General features: G+C 34.8%; 1 protein-coding gene and 1 pseudogene across 5 annotated transcripts in view; one reads left to right on the top strand and one right to left on the bottom strand.

Moving 5' to 3' along the window:
* Positions 1–710: 710 nt before the first annotated feature.
* LOC100405739 (programmed cell death protein 7 pseudogene) lies at positions 711–5,576 on the bottom strand (annotated as a pseudogene). Its single transcript, XR_013519308.1, has one exon. The product of XR_013519308.1 is annotated as a programmed cell death protein 7 pseudogene (transcript).
* The window catches only part of FSIP2 (fibrous sheath interacting protein 2), a 29,939-nt gene continuing 18,744 nt past the window's right edge, over positions 3,424–14,618 (top strand). For 2 of the 4 annotated variants that reach the window (XM_078329086.1, XM_078329088.1), the window contains exons 1-2: positions 8,620–8,670; positions 10,992–11,078. The gene's annotated coding sequence lies outside the window, so the exon portion shown is untranslated. Of the gene's footprint in view, positions 3,476–8,542; positions 8,671–10,991; positions 11,079–14,618 lie in introns of those variants that run through there. The other 2 variants (XM_078329087.1, XM_078329085.1) reach the window with 2 other exon arrangements.

The raw sequence follows: 14,618 nt of genomic DNA, 5'->3' as shown, positions 1-14,618 counted from the left end.
GAAAGTTAGGGACAATTTTACTACATTTTGACTATACTATAAAATGTACTATTATGTGATATAACTATTTTATGCTTTATTTTTACACCATAAACTGAACTTGTAATTACTATGAAAAAATTAAATGACTGAATTAGTTTTTTTAGAAACAGCGATTCTTGGCAGGATTTCTCATTTTTTCTTTTACCAGTTAATTAATTTTACTTAGCTTACCTGTTTTTATCTCTAATAATATATAAGATTTTGTGATTTAGAGTGTAAATTAATGTAAAGAAAGAGAAAAATCCTACCACCACAACCCTATCAACTTTTTAGTTCACACATATACACATACCCCACCAGAATGTTTCAAAAAATATTTATCCCAATTAATAATTGAATACACGATATTATACCTCACAAGCTGTGTGTAGACTGTTTTTTCATTCCATAAAATTATTATCAACTTAGCATGTTGATAAACATTGATCTAAATTTCTAAATAGCAATTTTAAATAGGTTATTGTTAAGAAACCTAGATGTGAATGTAAGATTTAAACAATTTGATTTGTATTGACATATACTGTTATATAGCAATTTTGTAAAAATGTTGGAAGTTTAAATATGTATGCTTATTTCTCGTTCTCTTCCTTACCTGTATCTTTCATTACCATCAGACACTCACTGTTCATATTGCAGGCTCAGCTTATTCCAATTTACCATGATTATTATTTTTCTTTTTTTTTGTTTTTCCTCCTCCTCCTTCTTCTTCCTCTTTCTCTTTTTCTTCCTCCTTCTCCTTTTCCTTCTCCTTCTTCTTCTTCCTCTTCCTCTTCTTCTCTTCTTTTCTATAGAGATGAGTTTTCACTACATTGCCCATACTGGTCTCGAACTCCTGAGCTCAAATGATTCTCCCACCTTGGCCCCCTGAAGGGCTGGGATTACAGTTGTCAGCCACCATGCCCAGCCATAATTATTACTAATATTTTTACTATTCAATTTTTCACTATTTTTCAATGAGAAGTCTCACCAACTTGTTCTCTTCTGTTTGTTCTGAAACTGCACATCTCTGAAAGTATCGTTTTTCCAGAAGCAATTGAATGCACTAGATTTTTCTCCATTTGCCTAATGTCAATTACTACTCAAGGAGTTATGGTCAATTTTAGTGCAGACTAATATTGCAACTGAACAAAATCGGAGGAGTGCTCATTAGATGTGGTCACTGACTGTAAGCCTGATAACACCACAGGCTGCCTAAGCCATGCTAATGGCAGAGCCATTTGAACACTGATATTTCCAATGAGGTTATTTTACAATTGTCTTTTGTGAATCTTGTTTTATTATGAGATTTTGAATTCCTTTGTGTTTCTTAATATTTTTTTAAATAAAAAATGATTTTTATTTAGTTTTTTGAAAATATAAATAACAAAATTGGCAAAAAACCCAAGCAGAACCAAAAAAATGTTTATATGAGTGATCATCTCCAAGCACAACAGCATTTATTAATGAATATAAAAAATAAGTTTTATTATTTTTATTTGCTTTCCCCCTGGATTTGACTACATGGATAGTTTTAGAAGCTTCAGTTCCTAAGATGATTCCATAGCTACACCGGCTCCTACAATGTGACAGAGTGAGGTTAAGGTCCCACTCCCATCAGGGAAATATCCTTGGTGATTCTAAACTAGACCCTTAGAAATGTAAAAAAAACAGGTGCTTTCATTAGGATCCTTCTAACATGGAAAAAATACAGCCATCGTCCATTAAAACACAATCCAATTTGGGTACTCTTAAGGTTTTCTAAGTTCTCCACATGAAAATAAAACTAGGCCACTGTCTTTTCTGGCAACTCAGCCTACAGCCATTGCCATCTTCCTAAATAGCAGCCTCCCAAGCTGCACACAAACTGGGATTAACAAAACCAAAGATAACAAGTTTTTGACTTTCTTCCTAGAAGTCAAAGCGCTCTTCAGGTAGAAAAGGTCAGGAGGTTTTGCATCAAGCTTGCCTTCACACACTCACTATTGGTGGCAGGGTTGTGCAATCAACCTATCGCACACCTGTATTGAGTGTTTGAGTGTACTTATCCATCACACACAAGGAAGCTCAAGTAAATTAAGTCACTCTGGACCAAGTCCCTAAAAATAGAGGCAAATCTGGTGAACCAAGGTCATTCACTGCCTGTGGTAATAACCTCAGTTCACCTAAGTCCTTTCCTGAAGAACCACATCAATCTCCTGATTCAAGAGGCACCTCTGGCCAGCACAGAGCACAGAAGGAAAGCATAACTTCAGGGTAGGGGAACACCACATGGAGTTTAGAAGTTGCAGTTCAGTCTACAGCAAAAGATGGCAGCATCACTAATATTTAGAGCTGGAAAGAGCGTTGGCTGGACCACACTCCGGGAGCATCTTTACTAATGCAGTTTAACAGCAGTTGCCCAGATGTCGTTGCTGGGGAGCGGGGGAAGGACCCATCCTTGGAGAATGAAGTTGCCTTTGGGATGATCAGATGGCACCAGGTACTGATCCCAATCATGCCTGATCTGGATGAGCGCTGGCAGGGAGTGCTCAGCTTGGAGGTAATACTGTCGGAAAGGCTCCAAAAGATGAGCAAGTGGGAACTCGTCTGGATCCCCAAACAACTTGGACTCAATTTCACGTTTCTGAAGTAAAATTTTCGTTTTTTCTTTTGTTTCTTTTCTAATTCTCTTTTCCTCTCTTCCTCTTGTTCTCCTTCCAGCATAACCCTGAGGGCTCTCTCTTCAGCTTCATACAGTTAGAGCGCTGTTTAATGAGTTTTCGCAGTCGCTGAAGATGATGCTCAAAAGTTTCATCTGCTGAGGCTGGAGGACAGACCCCTTTCCTTGCTGCAGCCTCTTTCCTCAGTTTCCTCAACTTCTCCAAAGCCCGAAGAATGTCCACCATTCTTTTAGTATCTGCTTGTTTTTTCCTCACTTCAGACAGTACGCCATCAGCAGCTGCTTTGAGTTCCTGCTCCCGCTTCTTCTCCTCTACCTCCTGCACACACTTGACCCTCCAGCGGTCAATCTCCTGCTCGCGTTCCACCGCTCCCGCGGCCTCTCCTCCCGCTCGCCCTCGCGTTCCCGGCCCTCTCGCGAAGCGGCAGCCGGGGGCGCCGGACCCTCTCCAGCCTCCTCCGCGCCTCGCCCACATAGGCAGCCTGGGTCAATGGCTGTAGCTGGTCGGCCAGTTCCGCGCGCAATGGCGCGGCCTGGGCATGCAGCAGGGCCAAGGCGGCGTCGTCTGCTTTGGCCTCGCGCAAGGCCTGGCTGAGGCCGCCCAGCCTCCGCACCAGGCGCAGAGCCCCGCGCAATCGCGCGCGCACTTCGTCAAGACTGGGCCCGGCATGCGTGCGCTGGGGAACCGGACAGCCAGTCCCCGCGGGGTCCAGAACACCGCCTCCAGCCACTGCCGGTCGCGCAGGCGCTGGAGGGCCGCATCCCCAAGCATGTCGGCGGGCGGCGGCGTCTCAGGCCAGCGCGGGCTCCAGGGCGGCCCCGGGCCGGGAGGCGGCAGCCGGCAGCTCGCCGGCGTCGGTCCCCGGGAAGGGCCGGCACTGGGGCGGCGGCGGAGGCAGCGGCGGTGGTGGCACCGGGTAGAAGGCGCCGCCGCCGCCGCCCCCTTCCGCGGGAGGCTTCCGCGGAGGCTGAAGAAAGGGGGCGGAGGCCCCCGGAAAAGGGCCGGGCCGCTGGGGGAGAGGCGGCGGGAAAGCCTGGGAGGGCAGCGGCTGTGGCGGACAGGCGGAGGGAGCCGGAGGAGGCGGCTGCGGGGGCAGTGGGCCTGGGCGACCCTGGCCGAAAAAGGGTGGCCGAGCCATGTTCGCGACGGAGATGCTTTGAGAAATGACAGGAATCTGAGTCGTGTTTCTTAATATTTTTATGTCTTATGATTTTCAGATTTGACATAATGTTTTCACTGCAAATTATGTCTTATAGTTCAGATTTTGCTCTTAATATCTTCATCAAAAGTTATTTGTATGGCCCTATTTTTGGACTCTCCTCTATTCTTTGACCTATTTGTTTGATTATTGTACCTTTAATAATTCTTTCAATGTGTAGTGCTAGCCTTACACATTTGTTTTTCTTATTTCAGTTGTTTTAGTTAATCTCAAATCCTTTGTATTTCCATACTAATTTTAGCATCAGCTTATTAATTTCTAACAAAATGTCTTGCTGAGATTTATTTTATTGGATTTGCATTAACTCTATAGGTCAGTTTGGGCACAATTTACCTCTTAATAATATCGAGTCTTTCAACTCAAAAACCACGTCTCTTCATTTATTTAGGTCTACTTAATCTCTCTTAACAGGGCTATGTAGTTTGCACTGTACTGTTCTTATAGATCTTTTCATAGATTCATCCCTAGGTATTTCATACAGTTTATGCTATTGTAACATATTTTTTACATTTCAAATTTTGAATACTTAATGCTAATATATAGAAAAACATCTGATGTACGTGTATTCCTCCTGTATCCTGCGTTGTTAAAATCATAGTCAGTTCTAGTAGTACTGTTTTCTACATGCCAATTAATAGTCTACATAGATGATCATTTCTGTGAATAAAGGGAGTTTTATTTCTTCCCATGTGAGTATCTTTCATTTATTTTTTCTTGCTTGATCTCACTGCCTACAACCTTCAGTATAGAAGCAGACATACGAGCTGTTTTTGATTGGTGATTTGTTTGATAGTTCTCTGTTTGTTCTTGATCTCAAGAGGAAAGTGTTAACTCTGTCACTATTATAGGGTTAGCTGTGGGTTTTCTACAGATGTCATTCATCAGCTTGAGGAAATTTTCTTATATTTGCTGAACATTTCTATCAGAAATGAATATAAGATTTTGTCAAACATTTTCTTCTGTGGTTTTATTAAATTCACATGTAAGTTTTCTTTTGTGGCTCATTGCATAGTAGATAACATAAACTGATTTTAAATGTTAAATGAATCCTGAACAAACGGTCACGAAACCAATACACTTGGTACGATTGTATTATCATTTTTACAAATAGTTTTATTATATTTGCCAAAATTTTGTTTAGACTTTTGTACTAGAGATGTTAGTGCAAAATGTAGTTTTCTTACACTACCCTTTCCTGATTTTGGTATCAGGGCAATGCTAGGCTCATATATTTTAGAATTGGTACTGTTTATTTTTTATATCATCTGAATTGTGGGATTTATTGACAAAGTTGTTTATAACATTCCTTTGTTATCCTTTGAGTATCTCTAGACCCTGGTGATGTCACCCGCTCACCTTACTGATATGGTAACTTCTTTTCTCCTTGGTAGTCCCAACTAGAGTTGCTTTTTCTTTTTCTTCTTATTTATCATTTTCTGATTTTCTCAAACTGTAAGCTTTTAGTTTTAATAAATTTGTCTCTTTTCTTTCTATTTTTTCAATTTCTGTTCTGATCTTTGTTATATACTTATTTTTTGTTAAATAGCTTTCTCACTTTAGGTGGAAGGCATTAATTGAAGACCTTTCTTCTTTCCTAGTATAGAAATTGAGTACTGTCTAAATTTTCCTAACACTAGTCTATCAAGAGTCCCCATTTTGAAATGCTATGTTTTTATACTTATTTAATTTAATTCAAAATACTTTATCTTTTAATTTTATCTTTGAATCATTGGTTATTTAGAATTGTGTCATTTAGCTTCTAAATATTTGGAATGTATCCAAGATTTTTCTGCTATTGATTTCAAATTTACTTTTATTTTGGTCAAATAACAGAGTTTTAGTTCCCAAATCTTTTAAAATATATTTAGATTTATTTTATCATCACAAATTACATTTTTGGGTAAATCACAAATGTATACTTGAAAAATATTTTATTTCTACTGTAGTTGGGTGAAGGATTTTATAACTGTTCTCTAGATATCAAGTTCATTGACAGAGTTGTTCAAATCTAAATCCTAGCTCAATTTCTGTCTACTTGTTCTCTCAATTATTGAGATAAAGAGTTATTGAAATTCTAACTATATTTTTGGATTTGGCTAGTATTTCAGTTTTTGTTTTATTTATTTGAAGCTCAGTATCATGTGAAAATTATTAGAATTGTTATGTCTATTGGTGATTTGATTGTTTTTATTATTATGAAAATATTTTCTGGTATCAATTTTTGCTCTAATATTTCATGTAATATTAATATCGCCACTTCAGCCTTATTTTGATTACTGTTAGCAAGGCATATTGTTTTCTTGTGTTTTACTTTTAAGACCAAATATATGTCTTTATTTGTCTCTCTCTTTCTCTCTCTCTCTCTTTGTGTGTGTGTGTGTGTGTGGTTACTACTCATATAGATAGGCTTTGTTTTCACATGAAATCCAAAAACTGCATGTAATCTAGGTCTTTGTAGCATTTACACTTAGTATGATTATTAACATGAGAGTTTACTAACTGTCATCTCATTCTTTGTTTTCCATTTGTCTCATCTGTGTTCTTTTCTGCATTTTCTGCCTTTTTCTTTGGATTTTTAATGATCCTTTTGTATGTATTTTATATATTGTTTCTTTGTTTAAAATTTACCATTTGGTTTAAGGATTATAGTATATATCTTTAACTTATTAGACTACATTGTAAAGAGTGATTATACTATATTATACTATTTCACATATAAGAACATTGTAATATTATGCTTTATTTTTTTCCATTTGGCCTTTATGCTATTCTGGTCATTTATTTTATTTATAATCATATATGTAATAAATCCCACACTACATTGTCAAGTTTAAATAAGTATTTATCTTTTATCATGATGTAAATAAATCACATATTATATTTGGCCATATACTTAAATTTTTTATGCTCTTTATTCTTTTTTTTGTATACCCATATTTTCATCTGCTATCATTTTTTTCTTCTATCTGAAGGGCTTCCTTTAACATTGTTCCTGCTGCAACTTACTTTTTTATGTCTGCAAAAGACTTTACCCTTATTTTTGAAAACTTTTCTTTGAGTATATATTGGTTATGTCAACTAGGTATAGAATTCACCATTGCCTATTTTTTTATTTTAGTACTTTAAAGATGGTGTTTCACTTTCTTCTCTACATTGGTTCCAAGGAAAATCTACTGTCTTTAAACTTTATTTTTCTCTGTGTAACATAATTTGCTTTTCTAGGAAATTTAAAAATTTTCTTTTTATCAGTAATTTTGAGAAATTTGATTGTTATGCCTTGGTGAAATTTTTCTTATTTCCTATGCGTTGGTATTTTGGGCTTCTTCTACTTGTGTCTTTATGGTTTTCATCAAATTTAAAACATTGTAGGTCATTATTATCAAATATTAATTTTATCTTCTCTCTCCTCTCTTCAGGTATATATTAGGCTGCTTGAAGTTGTCCCATATCTCACTGAAACTTTTTCATTTATTCACCCTTCTGTGTTTTCTTTTGGATGGTTTCTGTTGCTGAATTCACATTATCTAATCTTTTGGAATGTCTACTCCACCATTAATACATCCATTGTATTGCTCGTCTCACATATTTGAAACTGCCTTTGGACCTTTTTATATCTTCCATATCTCTTCTTCACTTCGTTTACATACAAATTGCAATTATATTGACTGTATTGTTTCATTTGTGTCAGTTTTGAGTCAATTCAGTTGATTGATCTGCTTATTTTATAAGTCATATTCCCCTGTTTCTTTATACCTAGTGTTCTTTGATTGGATGCCAGACATAAATTTTACTTTGTTCACTGAATATTTTTATGTTCTTATAAATATTATTTAGAATTTTTGGATGTAGATAATTTATTTGGAAACAATTTGATTGTACAGGTCTTGCCTTTTATGATTTGCTGGTGGGGCCAGAGCCATGTTTAATCTGGGGCTAGTTATTCCCTGCTACTGAGTTAAGATCCATCTTAGTTCTCTACTCAAAGCCTTATGATTCATGAAGTTTTCCCAGTGTAGCTTTACAGTGAAATATTTCTAGTGGGAATAGGCATGTTTTCTACACCTAGGTAGGTTCCAGTGACTGTTTCCCCAGTCCTTTAGGCAGGTCTTTACTGTAGTCTTGGGTAGTTGTCTTACATGTGCTCATTTATTTCTTGCTAAATATTGCAAGAACCCTCTGAGAATCTCTGGGGTTTTTTTTTCTATATGCATTTATCTTCTTTCTAGTACATTCAACAGTAGCCCAGATACTCACAAAGGGAAATCACATTTTATGTACTATATTATGTTTATGTCTGGTAGACCTGAGTGATATTTGGGTAAGCCCTCAGGAATCTTCCAATTAAAGATCATTAAGAAATTACTTTAACTTACCAGGGCAGCCATGGATACGATACTGTGTCTGATCAAAAACTGGATTAGTTCTCTGATGATGTGTAGAGAGGTAAATTGCATGTGTATTAAATGTATTCTTTGTGTTTGGTCACAATGGAAATTTACCCTTTATTATTCTCTTATTTTTTTAACGTTACAAGTCAAGACAAGACTGATAATCCATTTCTAACATATTGTCACATTTTAAATAGTTTTACATTTCTAATGACAAGTTAATATTGACCAATATATTTTCTTTAATATTGTAGAAACAAGAACTTCTAGAGAAAAAACATGGCTTATCATTTACAAAAAATGCAAGATACTGGCTTTAAAGAATATATGGGGAAAAATACATTGAAGTACAAAGGTCAAGATGGAACAACACATGGTGAATGTGAGAACATTAAAAGATGATGTAGCAAAGTAGGAAATGCTTATCTACCTAAATATCCTTTTATAATACTCTGTGTATTTACACTTGTTACTCCCTTTGTGCCAGACACTGTTCTAGGCATTTCTATATTACAATTCAAATTGAAAAGTAGGCATATATGTAACAATTATAACAATCTTATCAATTGGCTCAGGAGAGGCTTGCCTGTACTGGCTTGCCTGTACTGTAGTTCTAACCAACCTCCCTATATTTAAAATAACTACTGAAATGATACAAACTTGTAAGATAACTGCTCTTATATAGCAACATGGTGTTCTATTATACTGCCAACCAGTAAGAAAGGGTGAAGGTAGAGAATTAGGGAAAAAATAATGAACAAATAAATGAAGAAAGAACCAATTAAGTAAGGAGAAATGGCTTTGCTATGCCGTCTCTACCAGCTTCCTTTATTTATAACATTATGAAATTAAATGGATTTTCTCTTCTAATATTAGCTACAATTTTATGGCAAGAATGCAGAACTGTAGACTTGATTTAACTATCTTTGATCGTGTAGTATAGGGAAAGAAACTGATTATTTTCCATGCAGCTTCATCATAGTATCCCATGAATCCCATTTAGAGGTCAGAGCTTTCCTGTGTCACTGCAGTAGATTACCAACTAGCCTCTGTTGACTTTTTTTTAACCTGCCTCAGATCCATTTTATACTGTTGCTTGTTACGCTTAAAACTCTGTTCTGATGGTTTCTTCCTCCACTGTTAAAACTATTACCTATTAAATAAAGCTCTGACTGTTTCAGCAAGCATTTATCAGCATCCAAAGTTCAGTACTTACCTAACTTTTAACTTTGTTTTACACTACATCCTTGAAGATGGCAGCTATAATCTAGTAGTGATATGAAAAGACTCCGGTGCTTGACTGTAGAAGTCCAATCCTGTTTTATCATTTTCGATCAATGTAATGGCTTGGGCAAATTACTTAAACTCCCTAAGCCAGTTTCATTATCTGAAAACAAAGATAATACTCCTAAATAATTCCTATAAAGAGTGTAAAAATTCTAGCATATAGTAAGAACTTAATTTATTTTGTTATTTAGTCAAATTAGACTACTGGTCATTCCTAAAACACATGTTACCTTTCCTGCTTCTCTGCCTCTCTGTATCCAATTTTCTCAATTTAGAATGACCTGATTACTGTATCCACTTATCAAAATCCTACATTTTCTTAAGCCCTACTGTAAATTATACGCCAAAAAGTCAATTTTGATACCCTAACTGGAAGGCCCCTCTTCTATGAATCTCTGAAGTAGTATTTACCACTTTTAATTTACATATTACATACTTCCCACTGTCTTAATCATTTATAATAGTTAACTCTCATGTTTGTATTTAACAGAACACCATGAAAAGCATATACACTAAGTACATGTTTACTAAATGGATTAACTAAATCTATTTACTTCATTGAGGCAATGACAGCAATATCATTCCTCAGATATGAAACCACTTTAGTAACTATACAATTTATTACATCTTCATTAACTTTCTCATATAGTAGGAAGAATTTAAAATAGCTTAAACACTTGTTATTTAAATACACTGTTGAAGAAGAAGTAGTATATAAATGAGTTTAGTTTATTTTATCAAAGTGACAGAATAGAACGAATATCCATGGCATAAATTAAATTAAATTATACTACTATAGTAATGTTGTTACCTTCCAACAAATAGACAACTTTTAGTGGGACCGAGAAAATAAAAGAAAGAAAATATCAGAAGAATCTGCTCAGTGATCTGTGAATGTGGAAACAGATCACTCTTACATTTAACATCTCTCATAACAGCCCCCTGAACACACATGCAGTAAGGACCTTCTGCCACTTTAATAGTTAGAAAAGCAAAATTGTAATTGTCTTTATCACAAAGAAGGGAATATACATGTGTATTTGCTCTGTCAGGCATCAAGGCATATCCAAGAATTACATTAGTCACTGTGGACTGCTGAGTTTTCAGCCCAGTCACATGTTGGTATGTACCCTGATGGAAAATGACAAGTTTCAGTTGAGCCCTGGTGCAGATTTTCCTTTCTGCCAAAGAAAAAATTTATCCCTCCAGGGGTATCTTTTAATATGAAGGGATAATATTTCAGGAATTGTCTTTCCTCCCATTTCACATCTCTCTATCTTCTCCAGTTTCTCTCACAATCCCACATACAGATTAGCATATAGTTCAGCTCTTCTTGGGCATAAAAGGATAAGTAGTCTATCTTGGGTAATTCTGTCATCATTATTAAAAATAAATATTTTATTATATTTCTTTAAGCTTCTCCAAAGAATAAAAGGAAGACTTCTGAAGATATCATATTAGTTTATCCTGCTGGAGACGAGAATACATATGAAAAAATATCTGGTAATTGAATATTGTGACAAGAAACATGAGATACTAAACAATAATTTGGGGAAAGATAGTTTTGTAACAGCTTCTTTCATTTAAATATAGATAAATCCTCTGTTTTCTTTTGTCAAATGACTGATTTTGAGTGGTGCTTATCAACAGCTATGTGGCCTTCATTGCTTTTAGAATTTGATAAATAGATAATTGACTTATTGTTTTGAACCTGACATTATATTATTATTTTATAAAATGAAATGAAGTTTGTATTATGATTAAATATATAATGTAGCATGTCTGACAATTTGTAAAAACATATTTATGCTTAAAATAATTTCAGAAAACTCTGAAATGTGTTAGAAATTAAGTAAATTAACTCCAGATTCACTGTGGCCCTTACTGAAACATCACTTTATTATTTTAACTTATGCTGTGTCTCTTCATGCTGCTCACCCCGAAACCTAAAATGCAATGAAAAAAAGAACTCAGTAAAGACCAAAGCTCAAGTTACAATATAAAAATCCTCAAAAAAAATCATCAAAGTATGACTGTTCAAAAGTCCAACAGTATAACTTATCTCCCATTATTAAATTACAAAGAAAAAATTAAAGTTAAATTTCTTGGCCTTATTGGTTAAAAAATCAAGGAAATACTGTTTAAAATCTTTTCTTCCCAATATGCAATTTGCTTAGTCTCATCAAGAATCAGAAATGTTGGGAGAGATAGGGTTGCCTTAGCCATGGATATCTTCCTGCCTCAGAATCATTGAGGTTCAGTTAATTTAACTCTGAAATTCATAGGTCCCATTTTTAAAGTTCAGTTTTTATGATTTACTAAAAGGTTATTTATAACTGGCAAATTTATGGCAATACCAGCTCTACATCTTACACCAAATGTAGACAATAAAACTAAATTATCAATTTCTAAAGCACTTATCTCAAGCAAACTTATTCTGTAAAAATCTGGTGTTTAATGCATCCTAGCCTGATCTTCCTGTTGTCAGAATCTCAGTGACATTTTAGGAAAGGATGGTCAATGAAAAATATTGTTTTTAGCTCCTCTGCAATACCAGTTTATTGTGACAATTGTCTGGAGAACAGACCCATAAATTTAATTAAGCATGATTGGGAGAAATATCCTATTGAAAGATGAAATGTAAACTAATGTGATTCATATCAGCCTTGGCTGTGAGCAGTTATGTATAGCTACTCTCCAGTCTCAGTGAAGGGTATATGCATCATTTCAGAAATACACAATAGTGACATCACAAGTCATAAGTTTTTAGAGGTGCCCCTCTTTCCCATGCACCATAATCAGGTCTTTCTGGTTTCCACTTCATCATAGCATCATGAGTATGAACTCAGAACAGTGTCACATCCTCTATACTCTTATGAGAAATTTGCCCCATACAGTTTTGCAGCTGGTGATTCTCCAGGCAGCGTTCGAAGTCAATTTCCTGTTTCAGCTCCTTATCTTGTCTGTATATTTTCTCAGAAAATATCTTAACACATTTATTTTGTTTTTTCAAATCATCCTAAAGCAAAATGGAATATTTTGTACAATTACATGTACGATCATATGTATAGATTTGTGTAACCTCGATCACAATCACATGTAGAACAGTTCAACATTCCAAAAATCTCCCTCATTCTGTTTATTTGCAGTCACACCCTCCTTCTCCCAACTAATAATCCCAAATTACCTCTGGGATTATTAGTTATGTTACCTCTGGGATTATTATCAAATAGTGGTATGTTCTCATATAGTTATTTTTCTGTTGGAGAATGTTATGTAAATGGAATCATACATTATTTGACTTCTTGAAAAAGGCTTCTTTTACTTAGCATAATACCCCTGAAATTCATCCAAGTTATTGCATGTGTCAATAGTTTGTTCCTTTCCCCCATCAGAGTTTATTTATTCATTCTTGAACTGAAAGAAATTTGAAATTTGGCAGTTTCCATGTTTTGGTGATTATGTATAGAACGACCAGAAGTACAGTTGTCATTTGAACGTTAAGGGCTGAGAGTTGGAGCACTGACCTCCTGCACAGTAAAAAATTTACATTTAACTTTGGCTGCCCAGAAACTTACTAACAGCTCACCTTTGACCTTACTGATAAGATAAACTGTGGAGTAATACACGTTACGTGTGTTATATATATTAAATACTATAATCGTACAATAAAGTAAACTAGAGAAAAAAATGTTATTAGATTGAGAAAGTCACAAGGAAGAGAAAATGTATTTACTATTTATTAAGTAAAAGTGGATCATCGTTAAGGTCTTCTCATTGTCTTGATGTCATAACATCTCTGGCCAAGGGAAGCTCCTTCATTATAGCTCTAATGGTGTTTCTGACATGATCCTAGTGGTGTTTGATAGCACTTCTTGCTACCTGGGAAAACAGGAGGATTCTAACTTATCTTGTACAAATCTAGTTGCTTTGGCAACTTTGAAAATATAAAGTGATCACAGATTGATGCATTTATCTGTATTTATGCAAATACCTCATTTTCTTTATTATTGTGGCTTTAAAATAAGTTTCAAAATTCAGTGGTTTGAGTTATCCAAACATTTGTTGTTATGACAGGTTGACTTCGTTATTCTAGAGCCTTTGCTTTCTATACAAATTTTAAAAACTTGTCAATTTCTACAAAATAGCTTGCTGCTATTTAGTTGGGATTCCCTTTTCATTTATTTCTCTCTGTCTAGGACCTTCAGTACAATGTTGAACAGCAATGGTGATTGTGTACCTCTTAATATTGTTCCAAAACATAAGGAAATGTGATACATATGTACTAGGATACTATATTATATTTATTATATTATTTTTAATTATATTATGATTACTATGTTATTTATGTAATTGTCAGTATATTACATATTATACATGATATTTATAATTTGTTTTGTTTATTATTCTTGCATATTTGTTCATGGGGGAATTGAAAAAAATTTTAATTTATTATAATATCTGTAATGATATTTTGTATCAAAGTGATTCTGATGTAAAAGTGTGAGATAGAAAATGTTCACTCTTTTTTAATTTTTTGGAAGTGTTGTGTAGAATTAGCATAATTTCTTGCTTACATATTTAGCACAATGCAGAGGTGAAGTCTCTTTAGTCCGTAGCTTTTTTGTGGAAAAGTTTAAACTTCCTACTTAATTTCTTTGCTACAGGGCTCTTCATATTATCTACTTCTTTGTGATAAAATGTAGTCATTGGGATTTTTCAGGGAATTTGTTTCTTGTATATATTTTCAAATTTATTGGCAAACATTTTTCATGTATTTATTATTTCATTTAGTAATTATCTGTAGATTCTATTTTACTGATTTGTGATCTTATTTGTTTTTGACTTACTACTTACTAAACATCTTAAAGAGCCAGTTTTTTATTTCATTTTTCTCTCTCTTTTTACTTTTTTAAAATTTTTACTTTGATCTTTATTTTTCTTCTGTTTACTAAGTATTGGTAAGGATGTGGAAGAACTGCAACCCTGATGCACTGCTCATTGATATGTAAAATGGTACAATCACATTGAAAAACTGGTTTG

This window comes from Callithrix jacchus, chromosome 6 (assembly GCF_049354715.1).
Source record: "Callithrix jacchus isolate 240 chromosome 6, calJac240_pri, whole genome shotgun sequence".
NCBI lineage: Eukaryota > Metazoa > Chordata > Mammalia > Primates > Cebidae > Callithrix > Callithrix jacchus.
This window is presented reverse-complemented; position numbering and strand designations above follow the sequence as displayed.